At 35.7% G+C, this 12,307-nt stretch overlaps 1 protein-coding gene across 1 annotated transcript in view; it reads right to left on the minus strand.

The window, feature by feature from the left end:
- The window catches only part of LOC128854713 (uncharacterized), a 152,678-nt gene that overhangs the window by 21,638 nt on the left and 118,733 nt on the right, over positions 1–12,307 (minus strand). The window lies entirely within an intron of this gene.

Consider the following 12,307-nt stretch of genomic DNA (forward strand, 5'->3'; position numbering starts at 1 on the left):
TGATTTTGTGCCAAATAATCGTCATTTGCGGGAAGTGTTGATTTTTCTCTTTCATTTGAAAAAAAACGGCGGCTGAGGCGCATCGAAAGCTACAAAAAGTTTATGGAGATGCTGCTTTAAGTGAAGCAACGTGCCGAGATTGGTTCCGTCGCTTCAAAGACGGTGATTTTAATGTTGACGACCATCAGCGTGAAGGAAGGCCAAAAACATTTGAAGACGCTAAATTGGAGGTATTGCTCAATGAGGATCCGTGTCAAACGCAAGGAGAGCTTGCTTCAGTATTACGAGTTACCCGCCAATCCATTTCCAAGCGATTTCATGCTTTGGGAATGATTTAGAAACAGGGGACTTGGGTTCCTTATGAATTAAAACCAAGGAATGTTGACCGTCGTTTTTTCGCCTCTGAACAAATGTTCCAGCGGCAAAAAAGGAGGGCTTTCTTCATCGCATCGTAACGGGTGACGAAAAATGGATTCATTACAGCAATCCAAAGAAAAGAAAGTCATGGGAACTGCCCGGTCATGCTTCTACGTCGTCGCCTCGGCCGAATATTCACGCTGCGAAGGTTATGCTATGTATATGGTGGGACCAAGTTGGTGTTATTTATTATGAGCTATTAAAACCAAGCGAAACCATCACTGGGGATCAGTATCGACTGCAGTTGATGCGATTGAGCCGAGCAGTGCGCGAGAAGCGGCCGCAATACGCGGAGATTCATGAAAAAGTGATTCTACAGCATGGCAATGCTCGGCCTCACGATGTCAAACCCGTTAAAACCTACCTGGAAGCACTGAAATGGAAAATCCTATCCGACACGCCATATTCTCCAGATATTGCGTCGTCCGATTATCACCTGTTCCGATCGATGGCACATTTTCTAGCTGACCAGCAGTTCCATTTATATGGGGACATCAAAAAACTACTATTTTTTCAGAATAAAATTGTGTTTTCACCAAAAAAACAGCGAGAACTTAGTTGCGCACTTAATAATTTAAATCTTTAGTTCTTGGAGTACATATCTGTTCCACAGAATTCCTAAAATTTCTTTATAACAATAGACATTTTATACGATTCACACCTCATGTCATGATGGCCCACCTTACAGTTGTTTTACTCATTTTCGGCCATACTAATCCCAGATTAAATTTACAAATCCACAAGTAACCAAGGTACGTGTTTCATAGTTTTATTATTGTATTATTTTTTAATTACAATCACTTGTAAGATAAAGGAACAATTTTTATTTTTATTTGTATCATTTTTTTATTTTTTTTTGAAAAGCTAAAATAGAGAGTTTGTGTTGTTCTTTTTTCGCCGTGTTTACAACATTTTTTAAGTCTATCTGCGTACTTTTTGAAGCACTTGATCATATTTTTGCCAGAATATTAGTATTTTTTCTAAAGCATGGCTTTTAAAGTTAGCCTTCGAATAATCTCCAAAGTTTAGTAAAAACTCGCAAGTATTACAATAACACAATAGTTCTTTCATTGTTCACTCGTGTCTTTCTAGTCCAAACCCATTTTCTATATTTTTTAAATTCTTTTGTAACTATTTCTTATATACCTTATAAATATCTTTTATGTGACCGACATGTCTTCCTCGGCAATTTCTTACTATCATCAGCATTTCAAAATTGGCTTGAGCATACACACGCACACAAACACAGAGAACAAGCCAGCCCTAGTAGCAGCGGCATACAAACAATTTTGTTTCATAAATATTTAAACAGTAAAGTACCGCAATGGGTTTTCACCAATTTTCCAGACATTTTAGCATCACGGCAAGATGATAGCAGACACGTGGCCGCAACAGAGCTCAACGAGACCAACGAAGTCAACAGCAAGGAACGCGGTGATAATCTTCAACAACTAACTTATTCTTGTTGGTTTCTTGTCAGCAACATTTGGTTTGGTTTCTACGAAGCCAGTTTAGTTGTTGTTGCCTTGTATGTTGGCAAGCCATGGAGCAATGTTTTGCAAGGCGCAAATTAATGGTGCATTTGCAGAATTTATTTGCATTTCCACCAAAATGCTCACCAGAATGCCTCAAGCTTTCTATTTAAAGTACGCAAGTACGTATAAATATCTTTAAAAAGAATTAAATACTGCACGTCTTCGAGTATAAAATTAAGTATATGAAAATATATTGAGTGTGTAAAGTCCTCGTTTGAGTATTTATAGCTGTGCGCTAAGGCAATTCGCTACTGTCATTACTTCCGAATGCCAGACACCGACATACATGCACACACACGCATAGAGCATACTAGTATATTTTTATGTCACTGAAATGTTGCTAAGCAGCAAATATGGCTGCAAGATGCACTCAGCGAAATTAAACTTTGAGCCTCATTTCGTGTTTGCTTGTTTGTTTTTGCTATATACAGATATTTGTTCGAAAATATGGGCTTGCGTGTGGTAAGTAAAAAGTACACAGTTGCAAGAGGAACAATGCGAAAGTATTCCCTCAAGCAGTGCAAAATTTTCAGCGCAAATAAAGCCTTGCAATATGGCTGCACACATATACGAGTACAAATAAATTTAAAATGTCTGTTTACCGGAAAACTGGTGCGTTGCTGCGCCATTTGCAGCATGCCTTCACTAGACATTAAAAGCCAACATGTAACATAAAATGAAGTCATTGGATGTGAATGGAGAATAGCACTCAATATCTAAAAACTTTTATTACGCTAAATCGCATTTTTATTGAGCAAAACGAAAAGATTTTTGGGAAACATTTACGGATTTTTAATCGAAATTTCTAATGGCCGCCGGAGGTGTCAACTTGTGGTATGAGCTAGTCACAAGCAGGTCTCACACAGAATGAATCTTACTTTCCGATTCGCTTTCGCTGCAAATACTGTTATATGTGACTGCAGTTTTTCCCATAAACAATAACGTTACTGCAGAGGTGAAAAATTAAAAGCAACTATCATTGTGACAAATATGATATTTGATAAATAGTCATTGAAAAACAAAATTGAATTAATAATTTTGATAATTTCGATAATTTGGATAATTCCACGTAGGTATGAAATTTTTTTCTGAGTAGCAAAAAAGACGATTTTTGTTGCATACTTCAATTCCAAAATATTGAAATTTCAAATTTTTTATTTGCGTTTTGTAAATAGTTTTTGATTAGGGTTTTTAATCCAATCCCCATAGAAGTAGTGGCTACTACACAGCCACGTATTTCCTCATGCCCATCACATGCAGGTGAGGTCCCAAAATACAATAAGAAACTACATTTTGCTCTCCTTCCTTTTTGAGGACATGCAAATAGCTAACCGGCAGCCTGTATGATTATCTGCCTATCAAGTGGTGGCTCAAACTCGTATGCACCTTAGAGCTGGGGGGTTAGTGAAGGGACCAGGAAGAAGCAAATTAATTGACTTCCATTTTGGGTTAGTATATTTAGTTTTCAGACATGCAAATGGGCGGCCGTCAGTGGGAATTCAAATGAAAAACGAACGCTGTTAGAGAAATATCATTCACGAGTGTGTGTGTGTCTGTGTGCGTAGGCATGCGATTTGCAAATATGTAGTCTCAAATGGATTTCTAGACTCCAAAACAAACGGGTGACGACAGAAAAACAAATGAAGAATCGTGCTTAATGGCAGTCATTGATTCTTTGTATTGAAGTGCATATGCAAATTTGTGTGCGAAATTCACGTGAGACCCATTTAAGATCGTAATAGAAGTTGGCGCCTACAGCCTGGACAATGGCATGTTAAAGAGAAATATTACTTTTTTACGCAAAACAGAGTCAGTTCAATTCTCGTCGAGATAAGGAGTGTGGAGTTTGATTTTATGTGTGCTTGAATTACTACACAGAAGAACCCTAAACCAATTATACCCATATATCTACGAGTGTCCAATGTGCTTGCAAGTGACTATGTACTTTAAACAAGTAATATTAGTAAATTTGTGTGTATTTCAGCTCGATTAAGTTTTGAAACTAGTCACTGTAGCTTCATCTTGCACTTGTGTTTACAAATATGAAATTCTATTTGTGTTTATATAACTCAGTAGGATGGCCACTTGAGACAAGATGAAACTCTATGACCAAATACACTGACACGTATTGGCGACAACATTCTATGGCATGCGCAGTAGCATTTGAATATATATCCATGTGTCGCATTTCATATACAAATCAGCAATTATGCTTTTGGCAAAATTCCAGAAATTTGCTTCATTACAACCCATTGGCGTCATGTTACGTATCCGACCTGTCGTACGCAGTCAACCTTTCGGAGTACACACCACGTCCACAGCCTATATTTCAGCTTGACTGTTGTTGGTGTGCAAGCAGACTTAGCCACTAAATGCTTATTTAAATAGTTAGCAAACTCTCAACTGCCCTTTATAGAACAGACAAAGGCTAAAGTCTCACAAATGTAAATGTAAATGCGAGGTAACAAGTGCAGCTGTGGCAGAATGAGCACCAGTAGGAGAGTCATTTGCATAGAAATACCAATTTTTTGTGTTCAGAGAAAAGGTATAAATGTAAAGAGTCCAGTTAAGCCACTAACAAGGATTTGGAGTATTCTACGCCTAATCATTTTTTTTTTTTTTTTCAATTTTTATAGATATAATGTCTATAATAGAAAGACCAAACATATATACATAGTAGAAAAATCGTCGTCAAGAGAACACCATAACGAATTAGAGCACAACAAGCTGAAGACTCCATGAGTTGTGCTATACAGTGGGTAGCCTTTCTGAAATTAAAGAACCTCCCAGTTGACGTACTAATTTTCCTCCAAGGAAAAGTCAAAAATCATACAGAGTTATGCAGATTATCATTTCCAGGAGCACATATTAAGGGTCCTCACAGCGAGCTCTTTGCCTCGTTACTTGGCAGTTTTACATATATTTGGTTTTGTAAATTTAATGAAAGTACCTAAGCGGAGAGGCCACCGTAGCCGAATGGGTTGGTGCGTGACTACCATTAGGATTTCATAGAGAAATCGTTGGTTCGAATCTCGGTGAAAAAACAAAATGCACGAAATTTGTTTTCTAATAGCGGCCGCCCCTCGGCAGGCAATGGAAAACCTCCGAGTGTATTTCTACCATGAAAAAGCCCCTCATAAAAATATCTGCCGTTCGGAATCGGCTTGAAACTGTAGGTCCCTCCATTTGTGGAACAACATCAAGACGCACACCACAAATAGGAGGAGGAGCTTCGGCCAAACACACAAAAAGGCTGCACGCGCCAATTATATATATATCTAAGCGCCAAGCAGTGAGGCACCGCCGTGGCATGCTAGGAAATTTGATCCATAGCCAATAACCATCAACTGTTTGATAAATTGCATTGGCTTGTCAGGTACGAAGTTTAAATTTAAAATATCAAAATGTGAAAGAAGAAAAAGTAAACAAGTTATTTTTGTTGTCAAAGATTTGATATTTGTATGAAATTTGCTTGAAGTGGATGAAATGAAGCTAATTTTCAGAAAGCCTGAAAAGTGCACCAGAGCAGAGTCATATTTTAGATATTATGTTTTTTTTTAAGCATATCGCAGCGCTTTTTATAAATTTATTAATAATTTTTTCTCTCTCGCCAGAGCCCGGTCTTTTTAGGTTATTGTTGTAAATTGTACTTGTACGTGATAAAATTGTTGGGGGAAAAGAGCGTTACCAAATTAACAGAAATAAGTCAAAAAGGTCGTTCAAAGCTGAACACATTTGCCAAAGTACCAACTAACAAAACGCTAATGTAATAAAGTGACGAAATTGGCGTGAGTACCCTATTGATCATTTACTGAAAGAGGGTCATAATCCAAAAAATATTACTAAATAACTTTGCTGCTCTTCTTTTGTGTTATGTAAAAAATTCATGGCGATATCTATTAATAGGAGGCCGAGCTGCTTCTCCTATTTGTGGTGTGCGTCTTTATGTTGTTTCACAGTTTTAAGCCGACTCCGAACGGCAGATATTTTTTTTATGAGGAGATTCTTCATGGCAGAAATACAATCGAAGGTTTGCCATTACCTGCGGATGCGCGACCATTATTAGAAAAAACGTTTTGTTTATTTTGATGTTTTAAGGAGTTTCGGACTCACGTCTTCCGAATTCCGAATGGTAGTCACGCACCAAACCATCAGGTTTCGGTGGCTGACGTTATATATACATATATAAATATTAATAGAAGGTCATTAGCTGGAAATATCTTTACCTACCTAGGAAAGTATTGTAAATTTAAAACCTTGGAGCTTATTTTCTCCGCATTTTAATTTTTGTGATTATGGCCGTCATGCCAGAAATAAGATATTTTACTTATATATAAGGGGTATATATGTATACCTTATACACGACATTAGTTACAAATCTTTTCACCTTTTTTTAAGTTCTTTTCTTTTCTCCCTTTTTATATTCCTCCATGAAAGGCCATCTATGAAGCTAGCCCTAATATCAATTTCTGATACCGTAATATACTTACAGACAGGTTTATGTGTGTATTTATAATATAATAAAATTCGATACATTCATAATTAATTTTCATAAGAACATGTTTAGTGCCGACACTTCCGATTCAAATGCTAGCCGAGACACAATTCATAGCAACCACACACTTATGTACGAGTACTTGTGAGACTTAAATAAGAAAATTACTAAAGTTATATGAAAAACATATTTCAATAGTTAAATTGTTTTTAATGGAATAAAGAACACATTCAGATATCATAATTCATTAAGATGAGATGCATCCATTGGGAATGCTTCAAGACATTGTAATAAATGATTTCATGTGGCTTAGCTCCATTTATATACACACGTCTGCATGTATATGTATCCCATGTATGTAAGTACATCAAATAAACAAAATTATCTAAACGAATACTCGAAAGCACCTCCATTCATAATTGTATTCTGCATATGCATATAAACATACTTATCTGTATACGAGTACTGGGTGTCAGAAATACCGCAAAAGATATTTAGTTTAGTGCGCAACATTCGTTTAAAATCGTTTCCCCCTTTTTGAATTTCTTTGTCAAATTTCACTTTTTGTGCAAAATGTCACAAAATGCGACACTAGCTTCAGAAAGTCTTATTTAAAGTGCAGTATATATATCTAATGTAAATTAAATATTATTTAAAAATGAATACTTGTTTGTATGTCCGGTATACATTCCAATACTTTTCACCCGATATCTAATTTCTTGTGTCAGCCATCTTGAGCTACTTAATAAGTCCACGATGTCCTCTTGGAAAAGTTGATTTTTATTACAGAGCAAATTTGAAATAAAAAGAACTCAAAAGCTCTGTGCAAAAAAAACATTTCCGGCAATATTGTTATCAAGCAGGAGATACTACGAAATACTAAGTTAATTCTCCATATGTAGGCATTTTTTAAACATTCATTTTGCTCTACTTTTCTATTTTTCTATGGTTTTTTCTCGATTGTAATAATTTCTCTATGATTGTAATAAGTTTTCTAAAAACAAAAATTTTTGTTTTTATTATTATATATTTTCCAACAGTGTAAATACATATCTACATGTAACATATTGTAGCCAATGCCTATAGGAGAGCTTTGATGAAGATACATTGTTTGGTATTGTATTAGTTTTCACTTAATACAATAATTTATTGTTCATTTAATAAAGGCTTTTTTTATTTTTTAAAAATTCAATAATATTTTCATTTTTTGAATATTTTTATGAATGTTTCTTAATTATTATATTTTTAACTTAACCATGCCACTCCATTTGCCACAATTGTATATATTGGCAATGCATGTGATGGTCATTTGTTTTAACAATTTCTGCAACTTTTGGTACGTTCCACAAAAGCTGTGACGAATTATATTATAAAAACTATCACTTTCCCAAAAAAGATACTTATCCTATTTTCAGAAGGCCTACATAACTTAATCTATACACGAATTTTTGATATTGCCTGCGTCAGGTCGTCTGAGACCCAATGAGTTATTTTATTATATCTCACTAGGTAACTTCGCGCTCTTCCGATACACGCAACCTTTTTGCTCTGGCCTCATGAAGTACCGCGTGATTTTACCCAATATATGTATTCCCTTCATTTTGTCTTTTCGGACATGAGAAAACTGAACGTCCTCTTTTGCCCGGAATATGGAGAATTAACTTAGTATTTCGTAGTATCTCCTGCTTGTTTAGTGATTTCTTCGCATCTTTGATGCACTGAACTTAATAAATTTTCCCATTTAACCGTGAAAATAAAGTATCACGAATTTTTAAATTGATTTTACATTTCCTCTCTATTTAGGGCTTGGAAAAGCTTAATTATCTTTTGCTGATTTACTCAAAGATGCTTAATTGCGTTTAAGTCAGGAGACTGTGAAGGCCATGTTTAAACATTCAATTTGTCTTTTTTAAACCACTCCTTTGCAAATTTAGATAATGCGTAAACTTCCATCTCAAAGACATTTCTTCTCTTGCATGGGGAAGCATAAACGTTTACAATATTCTAATATTCTTATGGGGAACCGCGCACATTTCATCTTCCATCCAAAATATTGGACCCACTTCTTCCTCCGAAGGGTATCCCCGTATTATTATTAATTTGCCAACGTGCTTTATTGTTTTTTTTTCATATATCTGGGGTGTAATGGTGTACTTCCCGAACATATTGTTTTCCGTCATCCAAATATAATATATATATTAGGGTGTCCCTGGCTACAAGGGGGAATTTTTTTTCGGAATTTTAATACGCATACCCTTTATTTTTTTTCCATTTGACTCTAAAAACTTAAATATAAAATATTATTGAGATCGGATGTCATTAACCCGTGCCGACTTGATGTCAAACTTTAAGTTTAAAAGTTAGTATGAAAGCTATAGGCTCACAATAGAGAAAAGTTTAATTGAATTTTAAGATTAATTAAATAAATAAAAATAAAACACATATTTCGTATTTATTTTCTTTTTATTATAAAAGGGACATCAATCATCGAATTTTCTTTTAAAAAGTTTGCTTTTTACAGTCGGGATATACCTGTCTGTGTTCTTGTACGCAACGTAATAAAAATTGTTTTTGCTCCTCTTCTCCTCTTGAACAGTGATCAAACCATGGAAGTCTTGCATTAACTTAACCGCTCTTTCTGCCGTATCATTAACTACTTTTAGTCCTAGCAGCTTCTTTTTAGCCTGTAGAAACGAATCATCATTTGACCACGAAGAGGGGCACTTGTTCAGAAAACTGTCGTCAATCTGGAGTCGATTAAACAGGAACTTGCTTTTGACAGAGACGAAGTCATCAAAGTTTCTCTCTGAAATTAAAACAGATAGATTAGTTATCAATTATACCTATTAGCAAACTTAGTCATAGAACAAAATCAAAGCTTAATTAACGTACCAAAAAGTGGGCCACAGAGTTCTTCTTTGGATGCAATGTAACGTTTATTGTGGGCTGTTGGGTGTTCTCTAGTTAAGTTAGCAATCATTTTTACTTTAGTTTCTAGATCGACATCATCATCAAATAAAGCCAGAATAGATACTTCATCTGTCAAATACTACAAAATGCTGGCTAAACTTCTGGAAAGCTGCTTTTGAAATGCTTTTGTCTATTGTTTCGTAATTTTTCATGACCTTCAAAAAACACAAATCCTGATACCGCGCCTTTACTGCTAAAATACATTGGAGCCAGGGTTTTACGTAGGATGTCACGATGAACAGACATACGTCCAACAGAGCTGCCTTATCCTTGTTTGAAATTCTGAATTGAGAGCTAAGTAACGATATTTTTAATGAATAAATGGCTCTCGCCATCCATCGAGCCTGGTGCATAGCACCTGGAGGCCGAATCTTATATTTCTTCTCTGAATCTCCGCCAAGAAATATAATTGAAAGCTCAATTAATTCGCGATAATCATCTCTAACCATTTCTTTGGTTAATTCAGTTTTGTAGAATTCTAGCAGCTTGTCAATTTCCGAAACATTAAAACAAGATAGCTTTTCTGTACAGCTTTGTTTTTTCTCGGGATCGATATTTTTCCAGTTTTCTCGGAATTTCTTGAATAATGGGATGTCTGGGCTTGTAATTATTTGACTTATTTTCACTTCAAACACGCCTTTAAGTACTAATTCGTAAACGTGATGACGGCAAGCAAAAATAAGCACTTCTCTACCCAGTTTTTGTTCGAGAAGTAAACATGCTCCATGCGGCCTGTGTTAGAAGCAGTAGTATCACAACAGAGAATCTGCGCTTTGTCTTCAAGGTTCCAGTTCGTAATAGCATCCAGAACTGCGTCTGCCTGTTCCCTTTCTGTCGAGCTATCCAATTTAGGAACAGCAATAATTTGTTCTTTATTATCGTACGTAATAACTACCGGTAGGCGTTCTTCTTTACTTTTACGTGAATCTAGAGCTGGCAACAGTTTTCCGTCCCAGTGGACAGTTACCGTGTCCGGGACCTAGTTTTGAAAATCAATTTTTATAGCTTCAACCCGTTCTTTTCGCATTTCCGTACGAACTCTATGGATGGAAGACTTGCTTATGAGGAATTCATCCGTATTGTGCCCCAGAGCCTCAATAGTTGCTTCAATTATAGACAGAATCCCTCACACTTAACTGACACCTGTCTAATGCGGCAACTAACTTGGGAGTTATGATATTTTTCCGCATAGAAGCTTTATCGGGCTGAGAGGAGGCTTCTCTTGCGCTGGGCCTATTTTCTTTTAATTCTATTATTTCAGAATCAGAAGATGACTTTTCTAGTGGTGGTTCGCAAGATGATGTTGATGGTGCTAAGGATACAAAATTTTTAGCACGCCGCTTTTCCTCAAACACTTCTTGAGTTTTTTTCGCATTTTTTGCAATTCTCTCCAAACTTGGTATAAGTTAACTAGTTTCTTAACACAGTTAGGTATTGATCTGGTCGGTATACGTGCCTTTTCCCAATAAATAATACACTCACGAATTGTGAGATTTGCACTTTCATTGACACTTTCGTTAGAGGGAAGTTTAGAACCGGTAATTTGATGTTTTACGTCCCCTATTAAAAATATCTCCTTTTTGGAACTTCGTAACTCCACTGACATGTTGACTACGCGAAAAAAACGCGATTACTAATAAAACGAACAAGTAATTACACGCAATCAATCCGACACTTCGCGCGGCCGTACTATACAAGTACCGTTAGGTTTCCGCGCAACTCGGCACGGGTTGCCGTGATTGTAAATAGACGAAACTTTATTTTTAGATGTTTTGCGACCATTCAAACAAAATAAGAGGGTATGCGTTAAAAAACACTTTAATTTTTTTGGGACACCCTAATATATATGTGTTTTATATTAATGCGTCAATAGCACATTTTTCCAGTTTCGAAGAGGACGAGGTGTTTTCTTGTGAATTGAAACGCTTTGGTTTTGTTCTGTAAACTCAACAAACGTACTCTGCTGGGTGGCTTGCTCTTAATATACTTGCAATTAATATTATTCTTTGAAGACGTTGAGGCGAAGTTCATTTTTACTTGTCAAATATATAATTTTAAAATCTTTTGCTATATTTGTCAATTGCAACAGTACAGAACTTATAAATCCCTATACTCTTATTTTGCTTTCACATCATTTGCTCGTTTTAAAATGGAATAAGCATCTTTCATCTGAAGACTTGATTCTGTTTATCATATATCTCTGGCTAAACGTATCCAAAAAGTTTTCATTGGCTTTGCTCCTTCGTAGTATTACCCTCACATTATTCTAGCTGCCGATTTATCAATTTGGAATCTTTTGAGTATTTGATATGTGGATTGCCAAGTGTTGTGTATTACCCTTCCTATCTAGAGCGAATCTACCCTGTATACTTGAAATGCACCTGTCATGAGAGCGCTGATAGAATTCAATACTATTTACAAATCTACTGAGATTGACTTTCCTTCTTCTAAATACTCTTTTATTAAACTTTTTAATTATGCCTGTAAATTCATTTAGTGATAATATAAAGTTTTAAATGATTCAGTAAGTAAATTTGTTTTTCTTGACTAAAAAAAAGTAAAACAAATTCGGGCATCTACCAACCTGCACCGAGCTATCCGACTTGCAGCTTTCAAATTTAGCACAGTTTTATGCTTGTTTGATGGCAAAAAAGGCTTAATTATAACGTATGAGTATCTTGTTTTCATTTCCCAGAATTTTGCATTTTCTTCCTCGAATTTGAGCTTGTGGTACATTATGAATAGCAATAAAAACCTTTTTTCTTTGAACATTTCATTCATTCTTCTATTTGATCCATCGGATTTCCATGTTTTATTAAATTTTTCTGTACTCTGGCTTCTTCCTACGTACAATGATTAGCGCTGCCCATTTTGCTTACTTCATTCAATA

This window comes from Anastrepha ludens, chromosome 2 (genome assembly GCF_028408465.1).
Source record: "Anastrepha ludens isolate Willacy chromosome 2, idAnaLude1.1, whole genome shotgun sequence".
Taxonomy (NCBI): domain Eukaryota; kingdom Metazoa; phylum Arthropoda; class Insecta; order Diptera; family Tephritidae; genus Anastrepha; species Anastrepha ludens.